Source organism: Mirounga leonina, unplaced genomic scaffold (genome assembly GCF_011800145.1).
Source record: "Mirounga leonina isolate KUSES-001 unplaced genomic scaffold, KU_Mleo_1.0 Mir_115, whole genome shotgun sequence".
NCBI classification, from domain to species: Eukaryota; Metazoa; Chordata; class Mammalia; order Carnivora; family Phocidae; genus Mirounga; species Mirounga leonina.
Genome location: NW_023270268.1, coordinates 41599098 through 41611248, shown reverse-complemented (window position 1 = coordinate 41611248; position 12151 = coordinate 41599098). Strand labels below are relative to the sequence as shown.

Here is a 12151-nt window from a genome sequence, read left to right as displayed (position 1 = left end):
TAGGCTGTGGCTGTGGTATGCCTGGAACAATAGTGTCAGTAAGTTCTCAGTACATTCTTGCTCCTCCACTCTCCTCTCTTCCTTTTTGTTTTTCTTCTTTGCTCCTGTCCAACTAATTAGCTAAAATATTAATTTATTAGCATTTCATTTGTTATTAACTCGCAGGAAAATGGCAATAAGAAAGAAAAGATAACATTAAAAGAAAAGACATTTTAAAATCTTGTATTCTTTGTATAATCATAGTGCTATTTATGAGTAGGTGGAACAGATAGGTAAGAACATTTTCTCTACTCTCCTAAGTGAATAACATATTCTCTCAAAATAATTTTTATACTATTTTAACTCATAAATAAAGAATGCAATATAAAACTTACTTCCCCTCATTTAATGGATAAATGAACTGAGTCTGAAAGAGGTGAAAATAAAAATCAATAGAAAAGAGAGTTTGAGAATCTATGATTGGTAGAATAGTGGACCCCAAGATGTCTACATTTTAATCCTTGAAATTTGTAAATATGTTACCTTACATAGTAGAAGGAACGTTAAGATATGACTAAATTAAAGATCTTAAAATAAGAAGATTTTCTGGGAATATCGGTGGAGGCAGGGGCAATGTAAGCACAAGGGGCCTTATGAAAGGAAGGTGGGGAAGTCAGAATTAGTAAAGGCAATATAACAGTGGAAGCAAAGATGAGAGAGATGAAGAGAGAGAAAGGGAGAGAAAAAAGGAGAGAGGGAGAGAGGAAAAGAAAAGGTAAGAAAATGGATCTTCCCTAGATCTTCCAGAAGGAGTGCAGCTCAAGGTGCAACACCTTGATTTCAGGACTTCTGATCTCTAGGACTATAAGATAATAAATTTGTGTTATTTAATATATTAATTTTGTGGTACCTTGTTAAAGCAGCAGTAGGAAATTAACACAGAATCCATGAATCCTTGTAATTATTATTTATTTCCCTCTCAAAAACTTCCCCAAAATGTGCTTGAAGTCATACATTTCATCAAACAGTGAAATGCTATTTTTTCTTTCAAATTTTTTTCTGTCCTGGATCTCAGTTTATGAAAACAAATCAGAGGATTAAATATATGTAGGTTTAAGTAGTAATTTCTGTAATGAAATTTGGGAAAGGTCATATTTATCTGGCCCATCATGTCTGAAATTGAATTCAATCAATTTCACATTTTCCAAAATACAGGTTTTTCGGAACATTAGCCCTGGGGTGAGGAGTCTGGGGTCATATATATTTGAGACATTCTTTATATCACCTCTGAGCCTCCCAGGGAATTTCCCTACAACTTTATATACATATAAAAGATTCTGCATATGTTACCACTTTTTCACTTCCTGTTTACCCTTGATGACCATCTACTCTGACTTACGCCCCTACTTCTCTACTGAAATTATTCTTGCTGAGGTCACTAAAGAAGTCCATGATGTCAAGGGGAAGAAGTGTGAAGATAATTATCAGAGCAGTATTTGTGATAGTGAGGATCTTCACACTTCTTCCCCTAAGACGTGTATACAGGTCTCTAGACTAGATATCAAAGAGTAGAATAACTGGAAATGAGGATAAATGCAGAGGTTTTGACTGAGAGTATGATAAATCTGTAAATAAATTTGTGAAAAATTTGTCTTAAAAATATTGATTTTTCCAATCCAAGAATATGTTATACCTCTCTTATTATTTAAATGTTCTTAATTTATCTCAGTAACAACTTGTACTTTTTTTGTAAGAAGTCTTGTTAATTTGTATTAGATTTATACCTAGGTATTGGATAATTTGTACACTAGTGTAAATGCTATATTTTTAAATTTCAGTTTTGATTTTTTTTTCTGTTATAAAGAAATGAAACCAGAGGTGGTCTCCACTGTTTCCCCTTTACTGTAAGTCTCTTGGGAGAAAACTGGCTTCTAATTCTCTACTGTATACACAGGGAAGAACACAATGTATAGCCTAAAAAAAATGATGTTGAATAAATAAGTGAAAATTTTGCAGGAGCACAGATACTGATATAGTCGGGGTATTCTCTCCTGGGCTTTGTTGGTGCCCCTTCTTCTGGTTTTAATCAATAAGTACTTAGCAACTTTTTCTGTCATCCTAAAATTGATATGATTTGGCCCAAATGCATAGTGTTGAGTTATTTCACCATAAATCATAAGTCTGCTATGTCCAATACTAAACACACAAAAGAGTGTAATGAACAGGAGCTGCATAAAAATTTCAGCCTTGTCTACTGTCAAACTCTTTCAAATTGACATCTCTGAAAATTTTTAGAGATTGTCCAAAAGCTTAACCCACAAACAGGGCAACAATTCTCAAAGTTTAATTCTCTCCAACAGGAACTTTTCTTTTAACTAAAAAAAGCTGTTATAATCTACATCTCTGAATAAGTCCCAAAAAGGAATTCCTGATTCCCTTCATTCAGAACCTAATAACTCATTCAAAGTTCTGATTGTTTTTAATAAATATTTTCACATAATCCAACACACACAATCCAAGAAATAGAAAATGCAAACAAATTGGTCATGGCCATTAAAGTGAGACAGTTTCTATGTGACTATTCAAATCAAATATTTGGCTCTGCTTCTTTGGGTGAGGTATCTGCCAACCCTCAAATGTCAGGTGAGATGAGGTTGGAGGAGAGGAGAGGAAGAGCAGACTGGAAAGAGGTATTCCTTCTGTTTACATCGTTACATTGCAGTACCATCCAGGCAATGCTGTCATGAAGAATCAAGAATTTGTGTAATATTTAGTCCAGTCCTACCATCTGGACATCTCAGCCCACTTCTGCAGATGAAAAACCCAATGTAGTCAGGGTTTTGGGTTTTGATGTTTGTTTGGGGTTTTGTTTGTTTTTTAATAAAAAGGTGAACCATTTTTATTCTTAGTTCTACTATTCTTCTACTATTCTTGCTTTCTACATCAACATAGAAGGCAATAATTACTTGCTTTCCTCTCAGAGATCGTGCAGAAAAGACCTCTTTTGGCATTTAATTAGATGAGATAGCTTTCTAATGAGAGAGATGTTTACCTGTTCCTTATTAGTGCAATCTCTCATTTGACTTAAAACTTAGGAGCATGTTACCATTTACTGTTTTATATATTGTGCTTTTTCTGAAAATTCCTAACTCCCAAAAGTTTTAATCTGTCAAGACTTCATTTCAAATAACAACTGTACTGGATATACAGCAAACATTCTGATATCAAGCATATTATTAATTTTTATAAAATAAAACTGAAAACAAATAGATGAACTGAGATACAAGCCTTATGTACATATCTGACAAAATTGATATTATCAAAATTGTGATCTAAAAATAACAAAGGGGATCTTCTCATTACATTCGGTAATATGACATTGTGCAAGGAAAAGGATTATTTCTATTTTAATAGAAGCTTCATCAGTGGAGGAAAATAGTTAAAACCTCCTCAAAAGTTCAGGATCAAATTTCACCTTTACAATACACATAGAAAAGATTTGAAATCAATTAGTTTGGTAGAAAAAATTTTAGAAAGGAAAATGAACTTGCCATTTGGATAGTTCAGAACTTTTCAAATAAATGAAAAGTTATTGAGAAAATGAAAATATACTGAGACCCAAGATAGTATGCCACTAATTTATTACAAATCCAGTGAAAACTTCTTAAGATCTATTATTGGCATGTAATCCTACAAAAACATTTTGTTGTTATGACATAGACAAGTGTACAGATTGCTTGTAATAAAATTATATTAATTAATGACTTCCTAAACATAATCTGAAGACAATGTAGGAAAGCTTGAATAACAAAATTATATAATATGTATAATAATGTATATTAGGAATATATTTATATTAAATATAATATTTTAAATATTCAATATTTATTGAAGGTGAAAACTAATTTATGAAAACTTTTTGGTATTATGAAATAGCACTCACTTTGCTATCTGTTATATATTATTATATAGACATTCAAAAGTTATTTTTATTTTACATTATAAAAGCCCCATCAAATTTTCCTCATTTTGAATGTAAAAATTAATCTTTAAAGAAGATGTTATTGACACCACTCTCAAATGCATTTGTGAATCCGCTGGTAGAAGTGAGGTAGAGCAGGAAGGGAATATAAATTCAAGGTCCTCGGGAGAGTGCCTATAGCAGGTAGTGCTAACAAGAGAGTCCAGAGAATAAGGGAGAGGAGCCTTCAAGACACATAAACACTATTCCAGATTTGGAATAGTAAGACAAGAATCTAAACTTTATGCAGGTTGCCAGTGGTTGGCTGAACATAAGCATGGGACAAATTCCAAAAACAAGAAATATGTAGTCAAGAAGGAAATCAAGAAACTGAGAATTACAGATCAGTAAACAAAATGGTGGATATGGGGCAAATTAGCTCAGATAGGATTCCTATTACTCCTAGGCCTTATAGACACTGAACATAATTTCTGATGGGTATTCCTGATTATTACAAAACCCATACTTGTGCTTTTTCATTTTTAAAATGACATGCTACTTAAGTAATTAGATATTTTGAAGAGTCTCATTTTTTTTTCATAAACATATCTTTTAGAGATCCACAAAGGAAGCTAGAATGAGGATAATGTCCAGCCATAGATGTTCAATGTCCCATAGATAGATAGTGATATATGACAGATAATTCACCTAAATTTTTAAAAATAAAACCTTAGATTTCATCCTGTTATTTTCTCATCCATGTTTCTCCAAATTTTTCTCAGTAGTACACATTATGGGGATATGCTTCAGTTAAAATCTATATACTTTATATGAGGTAGATATCGTAAACGATCAAATGTCTTGAATACCATTCATTTAATTTTACTCTGGGCTCAGATGCAACAAAGTTCAAAGACAAGTGCTTACATTTTTGACATTAAGATAGCTGCATAAATACTGTGTCTCACATGGTTGTTGTTTCTTTCCGTTTGCAAACAAGTGCTGATAATCAAACAAAATCTCAATACTGCTGAATTTTACATAAATCATTTACACTTTAAGAGTCTCAAAATCAGTACTAGACAAGACATTTCATAGTTAGAAATATTGGCAGGAGCAGTTTAGAAGAAGCAGCATCCAAAATTTAGGAATTACACAATATACTGGGTCATGAGTAAGAGCCATACAAGGAAAAAAAAAATAAAAATATCAGATCAAAAAGTTTTGCTGTGGTGATGTTTGAAATTTTTCTATTTATTTTTTCCTTCATGCCTTCAAGCAAGATACCTGTGTTCTAACCTAGCTTTCTATCTGAAAAGTATCTCAGAGCATTTCTTGCAAATCTATTCAGTATTTTTCAAGTCTTCCCACCTAAATTGTTTTTTTTTTTTTTTGAGAATTGGACTTTTTTTTCTGCAACTTAGTCTGATTTTCTTATGTTTGGCTTCCAATGGATAAGTAAAACTTCCAGGGATTCCCCCACAGGCAAGTCTTCACATTTGCTGCTGGTCAACTGCCAGAGAAATGGAATAGATCAAAAGTGTGATTCTTCTCTAAGTGTCCTGACGTAGTTCTTCTACCACCATTCACAGAACAAGGTCTTTCCATGAAAAATGAAAACTTGAGCGTTGCTGAAATGAGCTACCCCACACAGTTCTACTTAGCCTTTCTACAGTATGCACATTACTGTTCAAGGCATCTTGTCATACAAGCAACTTCTGAAAAAGTCTACTTTCCTCGGTAGTACCTGGAACTCGGTTCCAGCATCCATGCTCTCTAGACAACTAGATGATATTTCTTCCAGATACCCAAATATTTTTCTGGATGAATTTTATCACAGCTTGGCCTCTTAGTTCAAGTCAGAACCGATCTCATTTCTCCAAACACATGCAACTCAACTTTCCTTGACCACAAATATACCTGACCAATCTCCCTTATTAATAGGTACTCTGCAGTGTCCTTACAAGAATTTAGGCAATAATGCATGTTGCACAGCACAGGATTTACAGGTGAACGTTTAATAAAACGTAGCTGTTACTACTTTTAGTCTGGCTAGTGTCTTCCTCAAGACAATTCTACCTTCCCTTTCAAAAGTTTATATGTATAAAAAAAAATTTCTTGGTTTATACTAATTTCCTGGAACAACCTCAGGCACAAAATGCCTTTACTTCTGCTGTTCTGTTTGGTTTTGGTTTGGTTCAATCAAATAACTTAAGTGTCCATATTTTCAGTCTTTAAGTACCAATATTTCCGGTAAAAATGTTACATTTCATTATGGAGGGAGATGAGATATATCTTTGTATACCAAATTTAAATTGAAATAAAAGTATTATTAAATCAATAAAATTATCATAAAGTTTATAGAACAATAAAAATGTGAGAATCTATTTAGGGGCAACTGGGTGGCTCAGTCAGTTAAGCATCTGCCTTCAGCTCAGGTCATAATCCCAGGGTCCTGGGATCGAGCCCCTCATCGCACTCCCTGCCCAGCGGGGAGTCTGCTTCTCCCTCTCCTCCCCGCTTGTGCTCTCTCTAGCTCTCACTGTTGCTATCTCTCAAATAAATAAATAAAATCTTAATAAATAAATAAATAAATAAATACATCTATTTATTTTTTAATGTTACCAGTGATTGGTTTGTAACTTAGACTCCTGAGGAAAAACGTAATTAAACATTTCCACTTTTTAATTTTGTAGTCAAAATAACATGGTTATCATATTTACAACAATGATATGGGTATTAACATTTACATTTTACCTATGAAAAATCTGAGTTTCAGAAAAGTTCAATGACTTATCCAATGACATACTAGAAAATAAAAGTGCCAAGACTCAAAAACAGGTTATTTGTGTCTCCAAATCCAGGTACTTTCTAATTCATCCCATTGTCTCTTGACTCTATGTGCGCTGAATTTTTCACAATTGGGTAATTTAAATTGGCTATATAAGTGATCTATTTCATGTTTCTTAGATGTATAGACCCCAAAATAGGGTGAAAGTCTTAGGTATCTCAGAGAATCAAAAAGCTAAGCAGAATCTTAGTGGTTTAACGTCTTTCCTTTCAGTCAAGAAAACCTGGGACACATGGGGGACAATTTTTCAGCGTGGTGCAGTGGTTAAGATCAAGTACTTTGAAGTCAAGAAAATCTAACATCAATTCCCAACTAAGTCATCTATTAACAAAGTGATATTCACTACTGAACATGTCCAAACCTCCCACCATTCTCAACCGTTAAGGACAAAAACTCTTAAGATTTATCCTCAATTTCTACCTTCACTAACACCTCACATCAAATCCATCAAGTCCTGCTAATCTGACTTCCAGAGTATCTCTAATCAGTGTATGCCCTTCATCTCCACTGTAAATCAAGTCACCATTATGTTGTCATTGATCCACTGACATAACTCCCGAAGTTTAATCTCTTTTCCCTCTTCCCCTTTTCAATTTATTCTTTGTAATACTCTCCACTTTTAAAATGTACATCACATCAAGTCAATCCTCCATTTTAAAGACCTTCATGGAACATATATCTCAGAAGAAATTATGTGCATTACCATGATTTTCAAGCCTTTCTCGATCTGGTTCCTGCCTCATGCTGGTCTCATCTCTCAAACCCACTCGCTAGTCTGAGGTTATATGGTTTTACTTAAGTTCCTCAGGTTCTTTACTTAAATTCCATTTCTTAAAGGCCTTTCCCCTCACCTTTTCCCATACCTGGAAGTCTTTTCCTTCACTGTTCACACTGGCAAGTTGTTACTCTTCAGGTCTTAGTTTAGATTTCACTTCTTCACAGTTTTAGAGGTCAGAAGTCTGAAAAGTGACATTCACTGCCATGTTAGTTTATATATTCCTGACATTTAATGAGATAAGCAGGGTTCTTTTTTATATTTTATTATCCATGTGTATTTCTTCTTCTGTGATTTAGTCATACTTGAATTTTGACTAATATTTAAAATGTAGTTGTAATTTTTCTATTAATTTTTAAAAGCTTTTAGACAAATTATATACAGCAAATATTTATTTCATATATGTTTCAAGTATTTTTTCCAAATCTGTTGTTTTTTGTTGATGATGTCTTTTATCTTATAGCATTTTAAAAGTTTTATATGATCAATGTTACTGTCATCTCTGCTTCATTATATCATGACAGTTGAAATGTACTTTCCAGGTTCAAGATCATGGGGAATAGACTCCACTTCTCGATGGGGAATGTTGAGGTCCTGCAACAAAATACTGGACCAGAAATATTGCTCTGGACTTTTTTTTAAAATACAATTTGCCACAGGATACATTTAAAAAACTGCTTCTCATGTATAGGTAGGTGGGTAGACAGACAGACAGCAGACAGAGATAAATAGATGGATGTAAAAAATACTGGAAGAGAACGTAAGTTTAAAATAATTTTCCCTCAGAACATTGATGATATTGCTTCATTGCTTTCTCAACCCAGTTTTGCTGAGGGAAAAACGGATGTTACTTTGATTCCTTCTCCTCTGTAGAGAACCTGCATTGTGTATGTGGGAGCACACACACTGGCGTGCACATGTGCAAATGCACATGTTTATTTACTTGCTTTCTTGTTTTCTTCCGCCGAATTATTTTTTATACTTTTACCATTATTTTCTTTTTTCTGAAAATTCACCACATTGAATCTACTTGTCTGGTTTTTGTTTTGTTTTGCTTTGTTTTTTATTTAAATTCAGTTAGCCAACATATAGTAAATCATTAGTTTCAGACGTAGAGTTCAGTAATTGATCAGTTGCATTTCAGACCCGGCACTCATCACATCACCTGCCCTCCTTAATGCCCATCACCCAGTTACCCCATCCCTCCACCCACCTCCCTCCAGCGACCTTCAGTTTGTTTCCTAGAGTTAAAATCTGCTTTTTTTTTTTTTTTTGTAGTGACCCCAATGGGGTGCACTGTTCCCAGAAGTACTGCAATACCAGGTCGATGCGTGGAGTGGACGGAGCAAGCTCCTGTTCCAACTCCTGGCTTCAAAAATCCATTTAATATATTGTCCTCGGGTAGAGGACGTATCAGATATTAAACTGATAAGAACAGATACTACACTTGATCTTAGCCAAAAGGCTGAGAAGCGATTAAAAATCTGCTTTTTTTAATTGTATCTTGGGGGCAGCTTTCAATGTGAAAACATGTCTTCCTTCAACTCTACAGCATTTTTCTTCTCTTATTTACTATTCCTGCCTTTTGGAATGCAATTCAGTCAATACTGGACTTCTAAATCTGCCAACATGTCTTCATTCATCTCTTCATGATTTTTTTGCAGGTTGGGGTATATTTTCCATCTTAATATCCAGACTCTATTCCTTTAAAAATTGTTCTGCATAAAAATGCAAACCCAGAGGCTAAAATTAATTTTTAGTAACCTCTTTAAGCACTCATCCCCTTTCTGACATTATATATGCTTTAAAATGTCTACACATGATTCTGAAAAGCTGCCAAATAATAACTCAAAATCTTCCCCACATTGCTTTGTTGAAATGTTGTATTTAGTTTGGGGTAAGTAAATACACAATTTTACTATATAAACACCAGACAAAATGGTAAGTTCTATGAAGTTTGGATATCAGGGAGACATTCTGTCCTGTATGGTTCTAATTTCTTAGCACAATCTTTCTGCTCAGTAGTTTAATCTTCTGATTTGACAATTTCATTACTTTTTTCCATAATTAAAATTTTACATTTTGATGATCAGTTTCTTCCTTCATTTTATAGCTTATTCTTCTTATTGTTAAATGAATGTTTTATTTTACTGCCTTCCTTCCTCCCTCAAGGGTTATTGCTTATACTTATTTTAAAGTTTTCTATTTTTCCTAAAAACTCTGTTCATTGGGAGCTATTTCCTATTTTACTCATTTGGTCCCTTTCACAGTATTTTTTTTTCTCAAAAGGTAGTAGGTGTTTTTGATGATCTGTTCTTATTTCTATTGACTTTCTAATATAAATAGTGCATTTCTTCAACCAAAATAGGAATTTTATTTTGCCTTTTTAGAAAGTTTTCTTGCATATATTCTTTGCTGTGGTTTATTCAGGTCTGATTTTTCTATTAATTCAATTTTACCTATTTGCTATCTTAGAGGAATTTCTCCTTATTTCTGGTTTACCTAAGATATATATATTTGAGAGAGAGAAACTAAGTATATATTTGCTTTAGCTTTATAAGTCTTTAAAACATTTTTTATTAAGTACATATTTTTAATTGTAATATTTTTAATTGTACATGAATTTGTATGCAATCTGCCATTTTTGCCCAATTTCCACCTACTTTGCAAACTGTTAGTAAAATTGCTAATATAAATTTTACTTCTTTTCATTACACTAATATAGAGCTCTGACATCCAATCCAGCTAGGTGTCCTTACAATTCAACTCCATTCTGATACTACCTTGAGAAACATCAGATCCCACAGGGTAAGGGCTCAGTCCTATAAGACTGCCCTGCCTCTTCCACTTCAGAGGCCAATCGCAAGTTCCAGTTGTCACCTGAGCTTTTTTATTTTTTAAGATTTGATTTATTTATTTATTTATTTATTTGACAGAGATTGAGAGAGAGAGACAGCACAGGCAGGGGGAGCAGGCAGAGGGAGAAGGAGAAGCAGGCTCCCGCTGAGCAAGGAGCCCAATGTGGGACTCAATCCCAGGACCCTGAGAACACGACCTGAGCCGAAGGCAGCTGCTTAACTGACTGAGCCACTCATGTGCCCCAAGTCACCTGAGCTTTTGATCAACCAGCTACTGGAAGTTCTAACAACCCCTTCTTGGGTTTGATTAATTTGTTAAAGTGGTTCACAGAACACCAAAACGTTTTATTTACTTGATCATTGGTTTATTATAAAAGGATATATCTCAGAACAGCCAGATGGAAGAGATGCATACGGCAAGGTATGGGGGAAGGGTGTAGAGCTTCCACACTCTTCCCAATCACACCATTCTCCCCAAACCTCCATGTATTTACAAACCCAGATGTTCGCCAAACCTGTCCTTTGGGTTTTTTACAGAGGATTTTTCACTTAGATATGACTGATTAAATCGCTGACCCTTGCTGAACTCAATCTCCAATCCTTCCCTGCTCCCTGGAGCTGGAGGCGAGGGGTGGTGGGACTCAAAGGTCCAACCTTCAAACCTCAGGCTTGGTTCTCTAGGCAACCAATCCTCAAGTGCTTCCCCAAGCTTACCTCATGGACATAAAAAAAAGCCACCTTTACTGCTTTCACTGCTTAGGAAATTCCAAGGATTTTAGGAGCTCTGTGCCGGGAATGGGGATAAAAACTAAATCAATATTTCTTATTATATATCATGATATCACAATTAACAATGATTTTTTTTTAAAAAAATATGCATCTATATTGGTAATTTGGTGATCTAAGGGGAGAATTGTTGAAGCATTATTTTCATTAGAAGGTAATTTTTAATCCAGATGCATTTTTTCTAGCTGAAAGAATTGGACATCATTTAACATTTTGTTGTTTGTATTTCCAGATTTAAAATATAGATGTAATCTATGATAGAAGCCCAGCCCTAAGTTCCTCATTGGATAATCTGCATGTCAAATTAAATGACAGGAGTGAAATTCTGCTCTGGTGTAAGATCATATATATGAAAGGTGTTACTTCATTCTTTCTTGTTAAATCTGTTGAGGGAAAATGATCTTTAATTTTTCAAATGTATCTACTGTCTATATCATGGTTGAATTACTTAGAGTATATTAAACAGTTGACATTTTCCTCTGTTTGATGTCTTTACCTAAGATGAGCCTCTGCTTAGAGTTTGCAAAATCCTTCCCTCTTGACCGACTCTTCAAGACCCAGTTAAATGCCTGGCTTCTTATGGAACTGGTCCCCTATAGCCCAACCTTCATCACCTGTGTAACCTGTAGGCTAGATTGGTGTCCCATTCTGTGTGCAGAATGTTAGCCAGAGCATAGCTCTATCACGTCATTTATTGCATTGCACGATAAGTCTCCCACCTGTGCCTGAGAGCACCTTAAATTGCACATCTTTGTATCTCTAGTGCCTAGTATGTGCTAAACCTCAAAAACATTCATTTATCTCCTAAGGTAGCTTATGAGCTTCTTGAGAACAGAGACTCTGGGTCTTTTCTCTTTTTTTCATGGCACATGATAGTAATAGTTGCAATATTTATACCATATCATCACTCTAAGAAATAATTGGATCCATTTTTTCTTCAT

General features: G+C 34.4%; 1 non-coding gene across 1 annotated transcript; it reads right to left on the bottom strand.

The window, feature by feature from the left end:
* Positions 1 to 8852: 8852 nt before the first annotated feature.
* Positions 8853 to 9043, bottom strand: LOC118007222. The gene has a single exon (XR_004678342.1). It is a non-coding gene; the product is annotated as a U2 spliceosomal RNA (small nuclear RNA).
* Positions 9044 to 12151: the final 3108 nt, after the last annotated feature.